The 24,699-nt window shown below is 43.9% G+C and overlaps 1 long non-coding RNA gene across 1 annotated transcript in view; it reads left to right on the top strand.

Annotated features, from left to right (window-relative positions):
- Window positions 1-24,699, top strand: part of LOC115196956 (uncharacterized) — an 81,432-nt gene that overhangs the window by 42,970 nt on the left and 13,763 nt on the right. The window contains exon 2 of the long non-coding RNA XR_003878937.1: window positions 21,326-21,444. This is a non-coding gene — a long non-coding RNA (uncharacterized LOC115196956). The remainder of the gene's footprint in view (window positions 1-21,325; window positions 21,445-24,699) is intronic.

Genomic DNA, 24,699 nt, shown 5'->3' with positions numbered 1-24,699 from the left:
ATTTGATTTATTAGGATCCCCATTTTGCCGACGCCGATGGACACAGATAGTCTTACTGGAGTCTGACACAACCAAAAATACATTACAGACAAAAGACTGACATGTAGTGTGTGTGTGCATCTATCAGTTACACATACACGTCAGTACATGCACACAACAAGTAGGTCACATGGGGGAGAGGCGTTGTGCCGTGAGGTGTTGCTTTATTTGTTTTTTGAAACCAGGTTTGCTGTTCACGTGCGCTATATAAGATGGAAGGGAGTTCCATGCACTCATGACTCTGTATAATACTGTATTTTCCCTTGAATTGGTTCTGGACCTGGGGACTGTGAAAAGACCCCTGGTGGGATGTCTGGTGGGGTAAGTGTTTGTCAGAGCTGTGTGTAAGTTGACTATGCAAACGATTTGGAATTTCTTATTAATGTCTCTCCTCAACTCTTAGCCAAGAGAGACTGGCATGCATAGTATTTATATTATCCCTCTGATTACAATGAAGAGCAAGACATGCCGCTCTGTTCTGGGCCAGCTGCAGCTTAACTGGGAAAGCTGCAGCTTTCTTTGCAGCACTGGACCATATGACTGGACAATAATCAAGCTAAGATAAAACTAGACCCTGCAGGACTTGCTTTGTGGAGTGTGGTGTCAAAAAAGCAGAGCATCTCTTTATTACAGACAAACATCTCTCCATCTTTACAACCATTGAATCTATATTTTTTGACCATGAAAGTTTACAATCTAAGGTAACACCAAGTCATTTAGTCTCCTCAACTTGTTCAACAGCCACACCATTCATTACCTGATTCAGCTGAGGTCTAGAACTTAGGGAAGGATTTGTACCAAATACGATGCTCTTAGTTTTAGAGATGTTCAGGACCAATTTATTACAGGCCACCCATTCCAAAACAGACTGCAACTCTTTGTTAAGGGTTTCAGTGACTTCATTAGCTGTGGTTGCTGATGCGTATATGGTTGAATCATCAGCATACATGGACACACATGCTTTGTTTAATGCCAGTGGCAGGTCACTGGTAAAAATCTAAAGGAATAGAGCGCCTAGAGAGCTGCCCTGTGGTACACCACATTTGACATGTTTGACATTGGAGGAGCTTCCATTAAAGAAAACCATCTGAGTTCTATTAGATAGCTCTGAATCTACGATATGGCAGAGGTTGAAAAGCCATAACACATACGTTTTCTCAACAATAGGTTATGGTCAATAATATCAATGGCTGCACTAAAATCTAACAGTACAGCTCCCATAATCTTATTATCAATTTCTTTCAACCAACCATCAGTAATTTGTGTCCGTGCAGTACATGTTGAGTGCTCTTCTCTATAAGCATGATGAAAGTCTGTTGTTCATTTGTTTACAGAGAAGTAGCATTGTATTTGGTCAAACACTTTTTTCCCCCAACAGTTTGCTAAGAGCTGGCAGCAAGCTGATAGGTCTGCTGTTAGAACCAGTAAAGACCGCTTTACCACTGTTTGGTAGCGGAATGACTTTGGCTTCCCTCCAGGCCTGAGGACAAAGCCTTTCCTCCAGGCTCAGATTGAAGATATGACAGATAGGAGTGGCTATAGAGTCAGCTACCATCCTCATTAGCTTTCCATCTAAGTTGTCACTGCCAGGAGGTTTGTCATTATTGATCGATAACAATCATTTGTCCACCTCTCCCACACTAACAGAACTTTACAAAATTCAAACTTGCAGTGCTTTTCTTTCATTATTTGTTTTTTTTATACATGAGTACGATGGCTCACTGTTAGTTGTTGGCGTTTCCTGCCTAAGTTTGCCCACTTTGCCGATGAAGTAATCATTGAAATGATTGGCAACATCAAATGGTTTTGTGATGATTAAGCCATCTGATTCGATGAAAGATAGAGTTGAATTCATCTTTCTGTCCATAATTTCATTTAAACTACTCCCCCCCAAAAAAATCATCATTCTTTATATCATTAATCTTGGCATTCATAATACAGTTTCTTCTTCTTTTTGTTGAGTTTAGTCACACCATTTCTGAATTTGCAGTAGGTCAGCCAGTCAGATGTGCAGCCAGACTTATTAGCCACTCCTTTTGACCCATCTCTTTCAACCATACAGTTTTTAAATTCCTCATCAATCCACGGAGCCTCAACAGTTCTCACAGTTAGTTTCTTAACAGGTGCATGTTTACCAATAATTGGAAGGAGCAATTTCATAAATTCATCAAGTGCAGCGTCTGGAAATCCTGGAGTTAGGCTGAAAAAACAGAAACTAAGCTGATTAACAGACAACGTAATACAGTAATGTTACTGCTGTCTCATGCGTACGTACATAAACACAAACAGACTCAGTGGGCAAACGTACAAAATCAGCAGGGGATCAAATACTTTTTTCCCTCACTGTACATTGACCAGTAACGCGCACACATGCCCAATCACACAGTCCTTCTGTCAGTCATCCTTGCTATACCTTGTGGTCTGGCCTGTACCGAGAACACTACAACTTTTCAACACTGAGCCAGCCAGCTCGTAGGCCTCTTCTCTCCGTCTATCCACTCCACTTCCCCTTGCACTCAGAGACGGAACCCCTGTGGTGGCCGTGTGCAGCCCTGTCTGACGACTCACTCTATTATCACCGCCTCAAAGACTGGTGCGACCCTGAATACATTCCCCCCTCCAGACGACTTCATAAAGGATCTGCCTGGGCCTGGGTTCCCAGTAGGGACCTCATCAGTGGCACATTGCAGAGCAGAGGAGTTCCTCTCTTCTGGACCGTGGCCTGTGTGAAGTGGTGTGGGGGGAGTATAACAACCCACCACAGGGAGGGAGAGAAAGTGAGTGGGGCGGTTGGGAACACGATGTGCGCCATGCACTAGGGCTCTGTTGAGGGCTCTGTTGGATGTCTAGTTCCCCATAGGAAGTGAACAGTGGATGATGCAATTGAGGGCCAATGCCTGTCAATCACTGGGTTGTCATGGCATCTGTATTTAGAACAAGCTCCTTGTGTGAGAGGCTTTTTGACATGCCGTGATTCTGACCACCTCACCTACGGTCACCTGAACACCAATGAATGAAACTTAAATGATAAAAAAATATATATATAAATATCCATCAACAAACTTCTTACAGCCTATCACACCTTCCCCCTTTCTCCATGTCTGGTTGTCAACAGGCAAGCCTAGTAATGGTCTCACAGTGGACCATTTCCCCAGTATCTGTCTCAGCTCGCACATCTACTCTAATCTGAAACCGTCGCACGTCCTCTACCTCCTCCTCTACCTCATCTTCCCCTCTTCTAGCAGTCATACAGACACCTTCGTACATGTCCTCTTCTTCTCCTCTCTTCCTGCTCTTCCTCCTCTCCTCGCCGCCGTCACGGCCACTGAACGATTTCCTCTCACTGGGAGGCTCCTCAGTGTCTCTCTCTCTCTCTCGCTCTCTCTGTCTCTCTCTCTGTCTCTGTCAAACAAGGCTCCTATTTAAGCTCATTAAATGTTTCCAAGAGAATAGGAAATCAATGGCGCATACCGGTGTGAGAGAACTTTTCTCTTAATTTAATTTCCCCCTTTATCTGCACATCTCTCTCATTGCTCTTTCTAATTTCTCTCCCTCCCTCTCACTTTCTCTCTCTCTCTCTCTCTCTCATTTCTCTCTCATCTCTCTCCTTCTATCTCTCTCTGCGGTGTGACTCACGGTGGGGGGGGATAGAAGGAGAGGTGGAGACGGTTGCTTTCAGAAGCGATCTCAATCTCCTGTGTGACAGGCACCGTAGAGTGAAGCTGTTCCAGCGTCTTACGGAAGACTTCTGGATTGTTTCGCAGCCTCCACACGATCACAACGGACTTCAAAGTTGCTCTGACCTCGTCTGCGAAGTTCTAGCTATGTTTTTGGGAATCTATTGCTGTGAGAATGAGTTTGGATTTAGCCAATGTTTTGAAGGAAAGTGAGGGAGCCAATGCATGGTCATGTTTTTGGAAGAGGTATAGGCTCTTATTTTCTGAAAATACTCCCACACCCTGCTTGCTTTCTCTGCCTGCTTCTCTCTTTCTCTCTCTCTACCTTACTCAGCCTAGAGAGAGTGTATCTCCCTCTCTATCTTCCTGGCATTTGACCTCTATTGTAAGGGGTTGAGTTTGATGAATTCTCCAGTGCTGTGGATGCGTGTGTCTGGCTGGCTGTGGTAGGGGTGTTTCAAACTGGGCCTCGGGGCCAGGCCCACACCTTCTCCTGTAATTGCTCTTTTGGGGCCTGCTCTTTGGCTCCCTCTTTCTCTCTCTCTCTCTCTCTCTCTCTCTCTCTCTCTCTCTCTCTCTCTCTCTCACTCACACACACACACACACACACACACATACACACACACACCCTCTATCTTCCTCCATCTCTCTCTTTCTCCCTCTCACCGACCCCTTGCCTCTTTTTCTCCCTCCCTCCCTGTTTGGCTCATTATGGCTTATCCCCACCTGCCCAGTCTGTGACTCCTGCTCCACACACACACACACACACACACACACACACACACACACACACACACACACACACACACACACACACACTCAGCAGTTTTAGGAACTGGCTGTCGCTTCGCTGTGTGCTATCTGCTATAAAACAGCTTTGCTAATGCTGTTTGGGGAAGGACTGGAAACAATGGAGCCCTGTTTTTTTCCCTCCAACATGAGCAAACAGCAAACAAGAGCAGTGCTGTTCAGCCCCAACACCAGCCCCATCCGTATACCCCCAGCCCAATGTTCCCCAGCCTCAGCCCCAGCCTCAGCCCCATCCGTATACCCCCAGCCCAATGTTCCTCAGCCCCAGCCTCAGCCCCATCCGTATACCCCCAGCCCAATGTTCCCCAGCCTCAGCCTCAGCCCCATCCGTATACCCCCAGCCCAATGTTCCTCAGCCCCAGCCTCAGCCCCATCCGTATACCCCCAGCCCAATGTTCCTCAGCCCCAGCCTCAGCCCCATCCATATACCCCCAGCCCAATGTTCCTCAGCCTCAGCCTCAGCCCCATCCGTATACCCCCAGCCCAATGTTCCTCAGCCCCAGCCTCAGCCCCATCCGTATACCCCCAGCCCAATGTTCCCCAGCCTCAGCCCCAGTCTCAGCCTCAGGGCATAGTGAGGAATAATGGATGTGGTGGGTTGCAGCTGCTCGGCCGAGGCAGGCAGGGCCCTATCAGAGGAGTTATCTAAGGGCCTGAGTGGCCTGTGATGAATGGCTCTGAGCTCTGTCTCACAGATCAATAAGCCACTAGCACCCGTATGAGCTAGATGGGGGCCGCTCTCGCCTCCCCGCCCCACCCTCCTCGTCCCCTCCCCTGCCTCCTCGTCTCCCAGCATCCCCCGTCGCCTTACCCTCTCATAATCTCCACTATGTTTGTGAACTTTCCCTCCATCCGTGGCTCAAATGGACCATTGATCTTTTACCCTTGGCTTGTTTTAAATAAAAGCGGTATCTCTTCTCCATCCAAGCATGCCTGGGCTCTGACAGCAGTGATTGCTACGATCGCGGGCAGCGCACAAACACTACTTTAGACTGATCGAAGTGTAATCTGAGAGGAGAGGAGAGAAACCTCTACCCTTACTCCACTGGGGAGAGGGAGAGTGCTACTGATGTTACTACCAAGTCTGACGTATGTCGGTCTCGTGTTGATGCACACTACACACACATACAACCCCCTCCCACACACACACACACACACACACACACACACACACACACACACACACACACACACACACACACACACACACACACACACACACACAGAGACATCCCAACTCTCCCCAGATCACCAAAGTAACACAGTACATTGTGTCGGCTGTAGACCGGGTGTGTGCTGTATAGACTGCGGTGTTGGTCTGTTCTACACCACAGACCTCTGCTGTGCGGACTGGGATGGAGGGATTTACAATGAAAAGAACAGAGGAGAAATCTCTTTTCCACAGAGAGACCTGAACCAGTCAGACCTGGCAACCTCTGAACCTCACCTCCCTCTCCCCTGACTCCCCCGTCTCTTGTCAGAGAGAGCTACCTCTTTGTCTGTTCGTTGTTGTCGCTGATGTTGGCCGGAGGGAACCGGCATGTAAGTCTCTGGGGTCACTTATAGGGGTGGAAACGGGGGTGGCCCCTCCCCCTGTGGTTGCTCAAGCAACCTTCTCAACGGTGGTGGCCCCTCCCACATGACTCCAGCAGAGAGCGGTCAATTTATGCCATAAGGAATATGCCGCCAAGTTGTTGATGATCAGCCCCCTCCCTCTGTATGACACGTGGGAGAGGAGCCACCTCCACTTCGTCAGCCTCGAGATAGAGAGACTCTGCCCCTTCCCCTGCTGGGAGTCTAACCCCACTGGGGATGGGAGAGACAGGGTGAGGCTAGTGTGTGTGTGTGTTTTGCCCCTGTGTGAGGGTCTGGTGTGGCCTATGTGTGTTGACAGTGAGCTCTCCCTCCTGGCCGCCCTGCGCTGAGCCAGGGTGCCTTAATGAAGCTGGGGGTCAACGGCAGTGTGCGGCTAATTGGCCAAGTTTGCCCGAGGCTCTGGCTGCCTGTGATTGAAGCGTCCAGCGAGGGCCCACTTTGCTGCTGCACCCTGGTTCCGCTCCAGCAGAGAATAGCCAAGACACTCACAACACCTCTACTCTTTAGTGAGCTCAGCTCAGAGACTTAGAAGCCCACCCTACACTCTCTCATCTCTCTCATCTCTCTCTCTCTCGCTCTCTTGCTCGCTCTCTCTCTCTCTCTCATTACCTCTTACTTTCACAACATTTCTCACTGGCTATGTCTTACTAGCTTTCTCTTATATACACATCTATATTTGCGTTTTAATTTCTCTCGCACACTTTCCTTCATGTTCATGCTAACACTTTCCCTTTTGTTCTCTTTCACCTATTATTTTGTCCTCTCCTTCTCCCTCTCATTCCTAAGACTTTCTCACACTCTCGCTCACTCTCTCGCTCTGACCACCCATCACTCTCTCTCTCTCTTCCCCCTCACTTGCCACGGTGCGATTTGGGCAATTTCCATGTTCCCGTTGGACAGTGTCCAGGAAAAACCAGCTTCATTTCTCCCACGACCGTCTGACAGCTAGCTGCTGGGCTGAGTTCTACCCCCATACTGTACTGTGTTGAGATGGAGGGAGGGAGGGAGAGGGGAGGGGGATACAGAGATCGAGGGGGGGGGTGCCATAATTAGCTGAGCCTCCTCTCTCCTCATTAAGGCAGCTCTGGCTTCCATTGTTTGGCTATCAACCAGAGGCTTAGAGCTGAGAATGCAGTCTCAGGGGAAAGAATAGAAAATGGGCCACAACACACTGTACCCTAGCAGGAATAGATGGCCTGTCTTAGGCTGTGGTACCTGTTGGATGCACACCCCTACTGGCTGAGAATGTGAAGCCCACACTACACACCAATGTGAAGCTAGCTTAGCCCACACTACACACCAATGTGAAGCTAGCTTAGCCCACACTACACACCAATGTGAAGCTAGCTTAGCCCACACTACACACCAATGTGAAGCTAGCTTAGCCCACACTACACAACAATGTGAAGCTAGCTTAGCCCACACTACACACCAATGTGAAGCTAGCTTAGCCCACACTACACACCAATGTGAAGCTAGCTTAGCCCACACTACACACCAATGTGAAGCTAGCTTAGCCCACACTACACACCAATGTGAAGCTAGCTTAGCCCACACTACACAACAATGAGCGGCCATTCTCAAATAGGACACTATAGGAACTGTGAAAAGGACAGTTGTGATAAAATATATTGTTGTCTGGCAAAGGAACAATGGTCCAATTAGGCTATCTGCCAATACTTGGCCAGTACTCAGAAAGGTTGTATCAGGTCTGTCTAAACTTTCATCTCCTCAAGCCAGTAAAATTGCTGTGAAACTCCTCCATTTTAAGGACAGCTTTAAAACAGTTCATCTTGAAAAGATTACATGGCCATTATCCTTTGCTAGTATTGTTTTGTGCAATACGCTAAGAATATTGTCTCTTCTCATGTAACCTGACAGTTAATAATCACCACAGCTCCCATAATTCATGTTGCTGAAACACAGATAAATGTTATCATGATCGTCAGACAGCTGTGTTTGATTGGAGCCCACTACCCGTCGCCACCACTGTAAACTTTTCTGGGGTCCACTGTGAAATCTTCTAAGCCACGAAACCACAAACACTCTGCGTCTCAGTCTAGCCGAGAGTCAGGACTGACTGGGGTCCATCTGTGCTGGGTTTAGGGACCAGACGGCAGCCCTTCCTCAATACGTCGACACCTCCATAATCTGATGTTTATTTAGGTGAGATTAGTGTTGAGTACTTTTCCGGTATTTTACAAATGTTCCACCCCGAGAATAAAATCTACTTTCTCCCTCATAACCTGGTATTTCCGGCCAAAACCAGAAGTGTCATTCAAAAGTATTATAAAGCATATAAATGGGCCTATATCTGAATTAGATTTGAGATTTGATCGAAAATTCAAGCCTGATGCTACCTGAGCCTGATGAGCACTACATTAAATACATTATATGAGCACTACATTAAATACATTATATGAGCTCTACATTAAGGACATTTAATGAGCCCTACATTAAATACATTAATGAGCCCTATATTAAGGACATTTAATGAGCCCTACATTAAGGACATTAATGAGCCCTACATTAAAGACATGTAATGAGCCCTACATTAAATACATTAATGAGCCCTACATTAAGGACATTTAATGAGCCCTACATTAAGGACATTTAATGAGCCCTACATTAAGGACATTTCATGAGTCCTACATTAAGGACATTTAATGAGCCCTACATTAAGGACATTTCATGAGTCCTACATTAAGGACATTTCACGAGTCCTACATTAAAGACATTTAATGAGCCCTACATTAAGGACATTTCATGAGCCCTACATGAAATACATTTCATGAGCCCTACATTAAATACATTAATGAGCCCTACATTAAGGACATTTAATGAGCCCTACATTAAAGACATTTAATGAGCCCTACATTAAGGACATTTCATGAGTCCTACATTAAGGACATTTCATGAGCCCTACATTAAGGACATTTCATGAGCCCTACATTAAAGACATTTAATGAGCCCTACATTAAGGACATTTAATGAGCCCTACATTAAGGACATTTAATGAGCCCTACATTAAGGACATTTCATGAGCCCTACATTAAGGACATTTAATGAGCCCTACATTAAGGACATTTAATGAGCCCTACATTAAGGACATTTAATGAGCCCTACATTAAAGACATTTAATGAGCCCTACATTAAGGACATTTCATGAGTCCTACATTAAGGACATTTCATGAGCCCTACATTAAGGACATTTCATGAGCCCTACATTAAGGACATTTCATGAGCCCTACATTAAGGACATTTCATGAGTCCTACATTAAGGACATTTAATGAGCCCTACATTAAGGACATTTAATGAGCCCTACATTAAGGACATTTAATGAGCCCTACATTAAGGACATTTCATGAGCCCTACATTAAGGACATTTAATGAGCCCTACATTAAGGACATTTCATGAGCCCTACATTAAGGACATTTCATGAGCCCTACATTAAAGACATTTAATGAGCCCTACATTAAGGACATTTCATGAGCCCTACATTAAGGACATTTCATGAGCCCTACATTAAGGACATTTCATGAGCCCTACATTAAGGACATTTCATGAGTCCTACATTAAAGACATTTAATGAGCCCTACATTAAGGACATTTCATGAGCCCTACATGAAATACATTTCATAAGCCCTACATTAAGGACATTTCATGAGCCCTACATTTAAGGACATTTAATGAGCCCTACATTAAGGACATTTAATGAGCCCTACATTAAGGACATTTAATGAGCCCTACATTAAGGACATTTAATGAGCCCTACATTAAGGACATTTCATGAGTCCTACATTAAAGACATTTGATGAGCCCTACATTAAGGACATTTCATGAGTCCTACATTAAAGACATTTGGTGAGCCCTACATTAAGGACATTTCATGAGTCCTACATTAAAGACATTTGGTGAGCCCAAGCCCAAAAAAGTCCAAAAGATTGTGCCGTTATCCAAAACATATATGATACAGGTTACGCATGACAGAAAAAGACAGAAGCTCATAGATGTAAATAGCTATATGCTCTCTTGGGTAAATACATGAAACTAGCTCCAGCAGCCTAATCTTTTTTTAATGTGAACTGTATTACTGTACTGTATTGTATTATACTGTATTATATGGACTGGAATTATGCATCGTTCAAACCATGATAAAGAGAACGTGGGATTCTGGTGCAGCACATGCTGCCTACAAAGTTACAAGTATCGGCAAGCGAATTACAGTTTACTTTTGAAATATAACAAGGCCTATTTGTAGAATTAGTTGGCTGATGCATATACAGTGGGGAGAACAAGTATTTGATACACTGCTGATTTTGCAGGTTTTCCTACTTACAAAGCACGTAGAGGTCTGTAATTTTTGTCATAGGTACACTTCAACTGTGAGAGACAGAATCTAAAACAAAAATCCAGAAAATCACATTGTATGATTTTTAAGTAAATAATTTGCATTTTATTGCATGACATAAGTATTTGATACATCAGAAAAGCAGAACTTAATATTTGGTACAGACACCTTTGTTTGCAACCACAGAGATCATACGTTTCCTGTAGTTCTTGACCAGGTTTGCACACACTGCAGCAGGGATTTTGGCCCACTCCTCCATACAGACCTTCTCCAGATCCTTCAGGTTTCGGGGCTGTCGTTGGGCAATACAGACTTTCAGCTCCCTCCAAAGATTTTCTATTGGGTTCAGGTCTGGAGACTGGCTAGGCCACTCCAGGACCTTGAGATGCTTCTTACGGAGCCACTCCTTAGTTGCCCTGGCTGTGTGTTTCGGGTCATTGTCATGCTGGAAGACCCAGCCACGACCCATCTTCAATGCTCTTACTGAAGGAAGGAGGTTGTTGGCCAAGATCTCGCGATACATGGCCCCATCCATCCTCCCCTCAATACGGTGCAGTCGTCCTGTCCCCTTTGCAGAAAAGCATCCCCAAAGAATGATGTTTCCACCTCCATGCTTCACGGTTGGGATGGTGTTCTTGGGGTTGTACCCATCCTTCTTCTTCCTCCAAACACGGCGAGTGGAGTTTAGACCAAAAAGCTCTATTTTTGTCTCATCAGACCACATGACCTTCTCCCATTCTTCCTCTGGATCATCCAGATGGTCATTGGCAAACTTCAGACGGGCTTGGACATGCGCTGGCTTGAGCAGGGAGACCTTGCGTGCACTGCAGGATTTTAATCCATGACGGCGTAGTGTGTTACTAATGGTTTTCTTTGAGACTATGGTCCCAGCTCTCTTCAGGTCATTGACCAGGTCCTGCCGTGTAGTTCTGGGCTGATCCCTCACCTTCCTCAGTATCATTGATGCCCCATGAGGTGAGATCTTGCATGGAGCCCCAGACCGAGGGTGATTGACAGTCATCTTGAACTTCTTCCATTTTCTAATAATTGTGCCAACAGTTGTTGCCTTCTCACCAAGTTGCTTGCCTATTGGCCTGTAGCCCATCCCAGCCTTGTGCAGGTCTACAATTATATCCCTGATGTCCTTACACAGCTCTCTGGTCTTGGCCATTGTGGAGAGGTTGGAGTCTGTTTGATTGAGTGTGTGGACAGGTGTCTTTTATACAGGTAACGAGTTCAAACAGGTGCAGTTAACACAGGTAATGAGTGGAGAACAGGAGGGCTTCTTAAAGAAAATCTAACAGGTCTGTGAGAGCCGGAATTCTTACTGGTTGGTAGGTGATCAAATACTTATGTCATGCAATAAAATGCAAATTAATTACTTAAAAATCATACAATGTGATTTTCTGGATTTTTGTTTTAGATTCCGCCTCTCACAGTTGAAGTGTACCTATGATAAAAATTACAGACCTCTACATGCTTTGTAAGTAGGAAAACCTGCAAAATTGGCAGTGTATCAAATACTTGTTCTCCCCACTGTATATATACACCTTTCATAATATTTCCCCTAATGCTATTAGCATTCCTCCTCTTTCTCTCTCCATTGTTGCTTCATTCCTTCCTCGCTTTCAACAGTTAAATGAAATATGTTTTGTTGCCCTTATCTGCGTCATTCTAATAACAGCCCTGAATAATACAGGACTAGAATTAGATGCAGAAGGCTTTCACTTCTCTTCACGAAGATTGAATGGTTATGGGTCTGAATAAATAACTGCTATAGTCTACCGCCACGTCGTGTTCCCTCTTCTTTCAAACTACCAGTGTGTTCTATTGGCTGCTGTATTTAACATTCAGCAAACAAGAGCTTGCGTCCCTCTTCGAATAGTCTATTTGTATAAGAAATGCTAAAAATTATGATGTCCAGCAAGCTACTTTAGTCTAGATTTTCCTGCATGGGACTCCAAGAGCTAAGAAACGTTTTTTTAAGGAGAGAGTCCAGCGGAGCACAGGTACATGCGTATTGCCCAAGAGACAGAGGCTATAAGTTAGAAGCTTAGTAACCCATCATTAATTAGCTGAAGAAAATACTAATACTGCATTGAATTTATTACCTGAAAGAGGTAAGCTAGGACATCTACAGTGCATTCAGAAAGTATTCAGACCCCTTCACTTTTTCCATATTTTGTTACGTTACAGCCTTCCCCTTATCAATCTACACGCAATACCCCTTAATGACAAATCAAAAACTGAAACTCACATTTACATAAGTATTCAGACCCTTTACTCAGTACTTTGTTGAAGCACCTTTGGCAGCGATTACAGCCTCAAGTCTTCTTGGGTATGATGCTACAATCTTGGCACACCTGTATTTGCGGAGTCTCTTCCATTCTTCTCTGCAGATCCCCTCAAGTTCTGTCAGGTTGGATGGGGAGCGTCGCTGCACAGCAATTTACAGGTCTCTTTAGAGACGTTTGATCGGGTTCAAGTCTGGGCTCTGGCTGGGTCACTCAAGGACATTCATAGACTTGTCCCGAAGCCACTCCTGCCTTGTCATGTCTGTGTGCTTAGGGTCATTGTCGTGTTGGAAGCTGAACCTTAGACACAGTCTAATGTCCTGAGCTTCTCTGGAGCAGGTTTTCATCAAGGATCTCTGTACTTTGAACCATTCATCTTTACCTCGATCCTGACTAGTCTCCCAGTCCCTGCCGCTGAAAAACATCCCCACAGCATGATACTGTCACAACCACACTTCACCCTAGGCATAGTGTCAGGTTTCCTCCAGATGTGACGCTTGGCAATCAGGCCAATTCTTGTTTCTCATGGTCTGAGTGTCCTTTAGGTGCCTTTTGGCAAACTCTAAGCGGGCTGTCATGTGCCTTTTACTGAGGAGTGGCTTCCATCTGGACACTCTACCATAAAGGTCAGATTGGTGGAGTGCTGCAGAGATTCTTGTCCTCCTTGAAGGTTCTCCCATCTCCACAGAGGAACTCTGGAACTCTGTCAGAGTGACCATCAGGTTCTTGGTAATGTCCCGGCCCTGATGCCTGCAGGTGATAACTCCAAACAAAATATGGTTCAGCTGAAATGTCAGTTCCATACCCCAGGTGGTTCTGCAGGCTGCGTTGTAATATTGGGTGTGAAACTGGGCGGAACGAGTGATGCTCCCACTCTGGGTGCTTAGGCTACATTTGTGACCAAAAAAACATACCACATAAAAAATTCAAATTTCTGTTTCTGTTCTGTTGCTCTCTCTTGTTCCGATCTCCTGCAGCTTGCTCCCGTATGATCATGTAAATAGCATGCTAATGACATGGTCTGGGGTATCCACATGGGTTAGGAAGTGTCAATCATCTTCCCCCTGGGCTTTGCCTTGGCTGTGCTCCAGAGCAAGAAGTGCTTGGGGATGAATAAATTAGAGTGCACAGGAGCGAACAAAATATCAAAATTTTTCTTCTCTTTTGTTGTTGGGCTTGGCGAATCTGAGGCGTGGTACCCCCTTGAGATAAAGAGCATAACCTCACCCTATATGGTGTGTCCGCAAAACATGGAGAGCTTTTTGTATCAATTAGCTAGACATTTTGACGTGTTTTACACATTTTCAGTGACTTGTGACTTTGCGTTACAGGTTGTCACTCTAATATCCTTGTGAAAATGACTCATTTTTGACCAACACTCAAAATGTATTAATTTTGAGAAAACAGGAAAAGTATACTTTTTTTTCACATATACTTTAAAAATCTATTTAACCCTTTACACTCATGGGAATTGCCCTATATGGATTGGGCTAAATTTAAATGTTTCTTACAGAAGAAATATTAAAAAGCTTACAATTCAGACAACAGTTCACATGACACAAGTCTGAATCCAAACATTACACTGTTGCTTTCATGTGCATTTTACATTTAGTGTACTCTTCACTGCATTTGATGATTCTGAAATCAAACAAATACTCTGGATACATTCAGTAACATGATGAGAATATTCCTGGAAAATGTGAGGTAGTTGCAACATAAATCAAAAAATGACAAGAGTTTGAGTGAGAGGACTAACTGGACAAGGGGCCACCCACCTCTCCAAAGTGTGAACAGTTCCTAAGTCATTTCAATGCACTTTTATTACTTAAAGAAGAGTCTTCAACTAGAAATTGCTTTTTTGAACTCTCCTAGCTGTGCCGTTGAGGAACTACAGCAAACACACTTGTAGTGGTTTTGTTTGGAACACAACCCTGCAGCCCCGCCATCACACAATTACTGTTGATGTTACGCAAACTAAAAACAGCCCATTATAAATCGCAATCTAGGTCAAGTGGGAATCATTTGAATACTTGTTCTACTGCCATCTTGACTAGCTAAGTTGTAAATATGATATTACAGTGTTAGGCCTTCACAGGGCAATTCAGAGAAACAGATCGTACTGTTGGTGCGCATGGAATGGAGTGGTGTGCATTCAGGTGGTTGTTTTCTTTGCAGTAGACAAACATAGGCTCATTATGTTCAGGACAACCCGGGGTATGACGCCATGTCATCTTGTAACTGTTCATCAAACAGTGATCATAAACGTCGACACTGTATATGACATGACTTTTATGATATGGAAATGTGAAGTTGTCATGACTGACCATGAGAATCCAAATAGGTCAGATCAGGTTTGCAATGAATAACTTCAATCAGACCACCTCAAACCCGTAGAGGGGGAAGGAAAGAACTAGTGGGGTTTAACAACTCACATCAAGATTCACCAAAGGAATGTGCTTTGTCTCAACAGACATTTTCCCTGCTGAAACTCTTAACACGTTCAAAGCGAATACTGGAACAATATTTTGTGGAGAGGCTTTCTATACGACACTAATGTCATTTTGTTTGTTATTTTGTGATGTCATTCAAAATGTTATAAAAGAAAATACTGTAACTTGGGAAGTATACCCACAACATATATGAAGTTTCCATACTACGCGTTGTGCATGGAATATGAAAAATGTTGAGGGTTTTTGTTAAGAGAGGGATGTGATTTGAGAAGTTATAAGAGATAATTGTTTTCCAGAACTTTTCACAGTGAGTAATCACCACCCCGGAGTGAGGTCAGGGAGCATGCCAGCCTGCCAGAACCGCCCCTTTCAAGCAAAAGGTATAAAGGATGGGTTAAGAAGTTAACACACGGAACCAGAGAAAGCGAGAAGTGGTAGCTGTGCATTTAAAATGGTGTGAACTTTGAATCTCAACATGAGGTAGAGATGATAAACTCACCTCCCGTACAATCACTGGTACGGCTGATTAGCTATCGTAAGTAAGGTATCTTCGAAAGCAAATTTAAGTAGGACCATCCTGTTACTCTGCTCAAACAATCGTATTACATTACTCTCATCACCCCATTGGGGAACCGTCAATACGGCTGGCTAACCCTATCTTCAAAGAAGAATCTTCAAGAATGAATGGAAGGAAAATCAACTCTCTAGTTCTGTTCAGGACTACACGACAAGTCACTGGATACCGGACAACTACGAAGAAGGTCAACAGGAGAAGAGTTGTTGGAACCATTTTGGTCAATCAGAGCCTTACAAGCATGCCGCGAAAGGGCCCAACCCCCTTTCCAAACCTACCTCGTTCACTGAGAGATCCCCGGCGAACCCAGGCATTTCACGTAAATACATTCATGATTTCTTTCTCAAAGTATGGCTGTTTGTGTGCAAAGTATATGATTACTGTAGGTGAAAATAGTTTCTGAATGTGGCAATGTTAAGTGTCTCTGTCCCTCTCTCTCTCTCCATCTCTTTAACAAGCATCCATGTTGTTGTCATTCTGCTAGGGACCTGTTTTCAGCGTATTATGACTCCAGTCAATAACCAGTGCAGAATATGTATGTTTATCCTGTGTTCCCATTTAATTAATTAGTAAATAAATAATTAAACCAGTTTGTGTAGTACTGAATCGTAAGTAAGGCTCGGGTTTTTGCAGATGCAAGGAGGTTACGACTTCAGAATGATGATATGATACGAGGTTATGATTAATAAGTTTACTGTTTATAGATTTGATAGGTAAAGACCTTTTAGAGTTTAATTCGGGAGATGGTAACTCTTTAAAGAAACGCTTTCGTGGTGCCCCAGATCCTAATGAGTTAATTGTTACATGATTAATTGAATCGGGTAACAATTAAACATAGTTAAGATAAATATTAGTCTTCAGATGAATGTTAAAGTCAAGTCATGACAAACTGCACATTTGGACACATTTGGTTGCTTGTATAACATCAAAGTGCAATTTATTAGAATCAATCATAATACATTGAGTACTTTTCAGATACAGCATTTCCCTCAATCAGACAACAAAAAAATGAAAAAATGACCCAGTTAGCGTGAGGGATGGGAGCAAGTTCACAACGGCTGTCAGTCAAAACCCATAAAGTGCTGTGAAGCGCAGAGCCTGAGGTCTGACATCATTAATAGCATGTTACTTACTGTACATCCACTGTGTTCCAATTTAGGTGCTTATTAGTGCCCAAATCTGCCATTTTCAACCTGTATACGGGGATGAGTGTAAAGGGCTACAAACGTAGATAAGCTCCTTATTTTACATTTTTCAGGCACTATATATTCGAAAGAGAAATGAAATTTAAAACAATTTCCCAAAAAGCTCTTTGCGTTTGTTTAGAACGTTGCCCCAGGCGATGCACTCCCTCTTACACTTTTGAAGTTGATTCAGGTTAATCGTCAGGAGAAAAAACCCTTAAACATCAAAAGTCCTCTTTATGATATTCAGAATGACTCAGAATATAAGTAGGCATCCTCAAAGAGTGTGAATAATTCATTTATAATAATTCACAGGGATCATCACGATTTAAATTACCGTGATCTATGAAAAGCATGGATGAAATTGCAGCGAAGGTCCGCAAATAACAAGTAGTCTCCATGCATCCTTGGGGCTAGCTAGACATTTTATGTCATCTTTCTTAAAGGCCCAGTGCAGTCAAAATTCAGTTTTACCTGTGTTTTGTATCATATTTTACAGCAGCTGATGAAACTAACTCTGTAAAAGTGTGATTATTTTTATCAGTGTTATTTCCTGATAGTTACTTTCATGGTGACGTCACCATGCGGTAAATTGATTAATAGAGAGAGAGAGAGAGAGAGAGAGAGAGACGTTATGAGCTGAACATGACAGTATGCCAGTGGAAGGGAGGACAGTAGCAGGTGACCAAACTGTGGTTTGTGATTACTATGATTTCCCATTGTAGCCAATTCACTTGCAGTCATTCTGTTACCAAATTGCTAACAGAATGACTGGAAGTGAATTGTTTCAACATGTTTTAATCACTTAATAAATCCCAAACCAAATTGTTATCAGTAAAAACACTAAGTAACTGGTAAGTCTACCTTTACTTGTTACATCTGTGAACTTTCATTATCCTCCCTTCTACTGAGGGAGAGAAATTAAACTGAACAACAATATAAACCCAACATGCAACAATTTAATAGATTTTACTAAGTTATACTTCATATAAGGAAGTCAGTCAATTTAAATGAATTAATTTGGCCCTAATCTATGGATTTCACATGACTGGGAATACAGATATGCATCTGTTGGTCACATATAACTTTAAAAAAAGGTAGAGGCATGGATTAGTAAACCAGTCCGTTTCTGGTGTGACCACCATTTGCCTCATGCAGCGCAACACATCTCCATCGCATAGAGTTGATCAGGCTGTTGATTGTGGCTTGTGGAATGTTGTCCCACTTGTCTTCGCCGTGCGAAGTTGCTGGATATTGGCGGGAACTAGAACACCCTGTCATACCGATCCAGATTATCCCAAACATGCTCAATGGGTGACAAGTCTGGTGAGTATGCAGGCCATGGAAGAACCTGGAAATGTTCAGCTTTCAGGAATTGTTTACAGATCCTTGCAACATGGGGCCGTGCATTATCATGCTGAAACATGAGGTGATGGCAGCAGATGAATGGTACAACAATAGGCCTCAGGATTTCATTATGTTGTCTCTGTGTATTCAAATTGCCATCGATAAAATACAATTCTGTTCGTTGTCCAAAGGTTATGCTTGCCCATACTATAACCCCTCCACCACCATGGGGCACTCTGTTCGCAACATTGACATCACCAAACTGCTCAAACCACACTTCTCCATACACGCTGTCTGCCATCTGCCCGGTACAGATTCAACCATGAATAGCAGACTTCTCCAGCGTGCCAGTGGCCATCAAAGGTGGGCATTTTCCCACTAAAGTTGGTTACGACGCCGAACTGCAGTCAGGTCAAGACACTGGTGAGGACGATGAGCACGCAGATGAGTTCCCTGAGACAGTTTCTGACAGTGTGTGCAGAAAGTATTTAGTTGTGCAAACCCACAGTTTCATCAGCTTTCCGGGTGGATGGTCTCAGACGATCCCACATGAGGAAGTCAGATGTGGAGGTCTTGGTCTGGTGCGGTTACAGTCTGCGGTTGCGAGGCCTGTTGGACGTACTGCCAAATTCTCTAAAATGATGTTGGAGGCGGTTTATGGTAGAGAAATTAACATTCAATTATCTCGCAATAGCACTGGTGGACATTCCTGCAGTCAACATGCCAATTGCTCACTCCCTCAATTGAGACATCTGTGGCATTGTGTTGTGTGACGAAACATTTTAGTGGCCTTTTATTGTCTACCACACAATGTGAACCTATGTAATGATCAGGCTGTTTAATCAGATCCTAGATATTCCACACATGTCAGATGGCTGAATTATCTTGGTGAAGGAGAAATCCTCACTAACATCTATATAACCAAATTTGTCCCAACTTTATGTGCGTATGGAACATTTCTGGGATCTTTTATTTCAGCTCATGAAACATGGTACCAACACTTTACATGTTGCATTTATATCTTAAAGATACGTGGTATCTGGTAACAGAATGACAAGACACTAGGCAATATTTCTTAAACTTACAGAAGGCAAATCATTTCAGAAAATGAAATAAAAGTGTTGATATTAGTTGGCAGGGGTGTTTACTTCAACATGAGTGTTTTTTAATGTATTTCTGATACCTTTAACACGTTTTGTACTAGATGTTTCTAAGACCCCTTTTCAGTCTGTTTGACCAGAAATCAGTTTTAGGATGGAAAATGGTTGAAAAATGTATAAATACCTTAATAAAAAATAAAAAAAACTCTTAGCTTTCATTTGACACCAACTTTGATGAACTCCTATGAACTTCACATGCTAGTGCTCATGGGACTTTTTACATGGAAATACCCATCATCATTAATGTACGGTATTTCATATCACGCAGAGGCATAACAGCCTTGGAATGTGTGACATCAATGAAAATATTGCTGCTCTTCCCCTCAAAGTCTAGCTGAACGATGATTACCTTTAATCCAATAGAGGGTATACCGATACCCACATCTCAGATCTTCATCAGAGGGCCTACTTTTAGATTTTGCTCATACAACCCTATGGATGCTAAGTCCTTGGGGTTCTAAAATAATAAAATAACACATTGTTCCTCCTTACCCATCCTCCTCCCATCCTTCCCCCTCCTTCCCTTCCTCAACTTCAACATGGTACACCAGCCCTCCAGTATCCCATCACCCCCTGTGAGTATCCAAGCTGTCGAGGCTGACTGGGCTCCGTCTCTCTTGCCAGTGCACGGTTGGAACAGATCCGGCCTCCGGGCCACAAACACTCCTCCACTCGAGCCCCAGCAAACAAGGCCTGCCCCTCGCAACTGTCATCTAAATGCTAAGCGCTTTGGAGCGCCGCGACGGTGGATCTTTTGTACACACTTTATCGCTTAGCACAGATAGTCTTCTTACAACATGTTTTAATGCTTAGTGAGTATGGAGCGTGCGGTGGTGTGTTGTGTTTCTTTGTGTTTCAGTGACTGTCATCCAGATCTGGCAACACTGTTTGGAGATGAACTGGGCTCATGTTTAAAGACCTCCACTGAGAGGCACAATCTGAGTATGCATAACTAGAACAAATAGTGTCCTGGTTCAGTTTTTGCTACATGAGGACAATGGGGATTTTCCCCCTGGAATCTGGTTGCTGGAGTTCTGGAGCGTTAGAGGAAGTGATCCGTTAGAAAGGGATCTTACAGATACGAATCTACACTAGCAACTTAGCTCTGTTGAAAGATCTGTATGACTCTGTAGGATCTGTAGGAGTATGTTGTCTTGTAAGGAGATGCCAATGCGGTGACATATTTTCTCAGGGCAACAAAGTGTTGTATTGGTTATCTTTCAAATGATTGTGGACTTGCACCTCCAGAGAAGACACTCGCTCATTGCTGCGTCGCTGCCGACTGAGCTAATCGGCCATCTGCACCCTGGGGCTGAGAAATTTGGATGTCAGAGTTTATGGGAACATAAGCTAAACAGCCAGCCAGGCCTAGCTACATTAAGAGGAGTGGCGGGCGTGAGGCGAGCGATAGACTCCAGACAAGACGTAACATTTTCATGTCAAATCCAGAGACATACAAATCTCAGAGTGATCTGCCAAGTTTCTGCAGGATTCACTAGAGCACGAATGGTAGAATTTTCTCCCTCCCCTGCTCTCTCCTCTCTCTTCTCTTCTCACCCTCCTCTCAAGCACTAGCAGCCACTGACTGGGTGCCGCTTGGCAGCCGTGGGTGATAGGAAACATCTGCAGTAACTGAGTTAGTGTTCACTCGCCAGATAAAGAAAAGGGAGGGATTGTTTTCGGAGGAATTTTGGTATTGGCAGTAGAAGAGTCGTTTACACTAGAACAGATCTCAACCAGCCATGTATGTTTAGATATGAACATTCTGCAGATACTGTATTTTCTTTTAGTATGACACAATGTATAAATTGTCTGAAATGCTGTCTTTTTATATCTTTCAGCACTTATTTACTGTGGCCACCCTGAAGAGGCCTGAATGAAAAGGAGAGCAGACGACGAGGGGATATGATTGTGCACTTCCTGCTCGGCAACTACAGGAAGTAATTGAGCTCTATAGGAAGTAAGGACAAACCCCTACAGTTATCCCTGTTATTTTTCTATTGTTTTCTGTGCTACTCTGCACAAGTCTAGCTGGTAACACATTGAGCAGCAGCATACAAGGACTGAATCTACTACAGATCCCCTGCAGATGTCCCTGTTCGTTTTCCATTGCTTTCATATGACTATGATATAACTGCAAAGGCCTAGCTATCTTAAATCAAATACCATTTTATTTGTCACTTGCGCCGAATACAACAAGTGTAGACCTTACCGTGAAATTCTTACGAGCCCTTTACCATAAATGCATTTAAAAAGTAAGAAAATTAGCAAATAGGTAAAACGTAATAGTAACACAATAAAATAACAACATTCTGAAAGTATTTAGACCACAATACTTTTTCCACATTTTGTTACGTTACAGCCTTATTCTAAACTGGATTAAATAAAAAAATGATCCTCTTTAATCTATACACAATACCCCATAATGAAAAAGTGAAAACAGGTTTTTAGAAATGTTTGCAAATGTGTAAAAAAAAAAGCCATTGTGTCGAGGCACAGATCTGGGGAGGGTACAAAAAAATGTATGAAGCATTGGAGGTCTCCAAGAACACAGTGGCCTCCATCATTCTTAAATGGAAGCTTGGAACCCCCAAGACTTCCTAGAGCTGGCCGCCCGGCCAAACTGAGCAATCAGGGGAGAAGGGCCTTGTTCAGGGAGGTGACCAAGAACCCTATTGTCAGTCTGACAGAGCTCCAGAGTATCTCTGTGGAGATGAGAGAACCTTCAAGAAGGACAACCATCTCTGCAGCACTCCACCAATCAGTCCTTTAGGGTAGAGTGGCCAGACGGAAGCCACTCCTCAGTAAAAGGCACCTGACTGCCCCATTTGGAGTTTTCCATATGGCACCTAAAGTATTCAGACCATGAAAAACAAGATTCTCTGGTCTGATGAAACCAAGATAAAACTCTTTGGCCTGAATGCCAAGAGTCACGTTGGGAGAAAACCTCGCACCATCCCTACGGTGAAGCATGGTGGTGGCAGCATCATGCTGTTGGGATGTTTTTCAGCGGCAGGGAATGGGAGACTAGTCAGGATCAAGGGAAAGATGAACGGAACAAAGTACAGAGAGATCCTTGATGAAAACCTGCTCCCAGAGCACTCAGGACATCAGACTGGGGTGAAGGTTTATCTTCCAACAGGACAATGACCCTAAGCACACAGCCAAGACAGCATAGGAGTGGCTTCTCTGAATGTCCTTGAGTGGCCCAGCCAGAGCCCGGACTTGAACCCAATCGAACTTCTCTGGAGAGACCTGAAAATAGCTGTGCAGCGATGCTCTCCATCCAACCTGACAGAGCTTGAGGGGATCTGCAGAGAAGAATGGGTGAAACTCCCCAAATACAGGTGTGCCAAGATTGTAGCATCATACCCAAAAAGATTTGAGGCTGTATTCACTTCCAAAGGTGCTTCAACAAAGTACTGAGTAAAGGGTCTGAATTCTTATGTGAATGTAATATGTGCAACACCTTATAAACATATTTTTCTGCTTTGTCATTATGGGGTATTGTGTGTAGATTGATGAGGGGGAAAAAACATTTAATACATTTTACAATAAGGCTGTAATTTTAACTAAATGTAGAAAAAGTCAAGGGGTCTGAATACTTTCCGAATGCTCTGTAAAGGCTATATACAAGGAGTACCGGTACCAAGACAGTCTCCTGGGGTACAAGGTAGTTGGGGTGATTGATTAAGGTCATATGTACATGTAGGTTTGTTTAGTTGATTGATAGTGCTATGTACATGTAGGTGGGGTGAAAAGCAGAAAGTCCAGGTAGCCATTTGATTAACTGTTCAGCAGTCTTATGACTTTGGGGTAGAAGCTGTTCAGGAGCCTTTTGGTCCCAGACTTGGCGCTCCGGTACCGCTTGTCATGCGGTACCAGAGAGAACAGACCGTGACTTGGATAGCTGGAGTCTTTGACAATATTTAGGGCCTTTCTCTGACACCGCCTGGTATAGAGGTCCTGGGTGACAGGGAGCTCGGCCCCCATTGATGTACTAGGCCGTATGCACTACCTTCTATTTTGTCTTGTGGTCGGATGCCGAGCAGTTGCCATACCAACCGGCCAGTCAAGATGCTCTCAAGGGTGCGGCTGTAGAACCTTTCGAGGATCTTAGGCCCATGCCAAATCTTTTCAGCCTCCTGAGGGGGAGAGGCATTGTAGTGCCCTCTTCAGAACTGTTTTGGTCTGTTTGGACCATGATAGGTCCTTAGTGATGTGGACACCGAGGAACTTCCGTCTGGGGGGTGTGCTTCCGTGAATGGGGGGTGTGCTCGGCCCTCCGTTTCCTGTAGTCCACGATCAGCTCCTTGTCTTGCCGACGTTGTGGGAGAGATTGTTGTCCTGGCACGACACTTCCAGGTCTCTTGACCTCCTCCCTATAGGCTGTCTCATCGTTGTCGTGGATCAGGCCTACCACCGTCGTATTGTCGGCAAACTTAATGATGGTGTTGGAGTCATGTGCAAACAGTTACTGAATACTGAATTCATAGCCATGCCGGATTTATAGCTAATATCTGAAGGGACGTTGAGTATTTTACAGGCTGACACTGCCTGAATCCAGTTAATTCCCAAGCCAGCACGATCAGGCAAGTCATGTAGACCAGCTGCCACCGATATCAGTGCTTGGAGTCAGAAAAGTCTCTTTTTATTTGGGTGTGTGAAGCTAGCAGGCTAGCTATATAAATAATTAAATGGAGCCAGTAATTGGCGGTTCTTGGTAATTAGGACCAGGCTGTCAGCTAGCTAAGTCATTGCCTCAGTCTGATGGCGCTGCAGAGAGGACAGTAATTGCTATTATCTGTGGGGGTCGTTTAGTGTTGACACAACAATAATCCCATCCTTAGCTGGGATATCAGGGTTTATGTTTACCGCCCCCATTTCAAGAGGGATTCACAGATATTTTAAAGGCTTTATACCTGGCCGTTTACACCGGCTATATCCATCAATGTCAATGCCCGGCCGGCCGCATCGGCAGTAGAGCTTCTAGAAGGCAAGGCAGAACCTCGGCTCAGTTTAGAATTTTCTGCTTGGCGACTCTGAAAAGCTTGTCCATATTTTAATTAGTCAAACAGTTTGACTCTTTCCCTGCTAGCGGTGTCACGCCTCACTATAAACAGCATTTTCAACCATCTCAGCGGGTTTTCTAATACCCCTGTAATCCTGTCATTTCATTCATGGATACCTCCAGGGTTATTTTGGGACCAGAGTG

This window comes from Salmo trutta, chromosome 7 (assembly GCF_901001165.1).
Source record: "Salmo trutta chromosome 7, fSalTru1.1, whole genome shotgun sequence".
Taxonomy (NCBI): domain Eukaryota; kingdom Metazoa; phylum Chordata; class Actinopteri; order Salmoniformes; family Salmonidae; genus Salmo; species Salmo trutta.
Note: the sequence above shows the minus strand (reverse complement) of the source record. Positions and strands in the feature narration are given on the sequence as shown.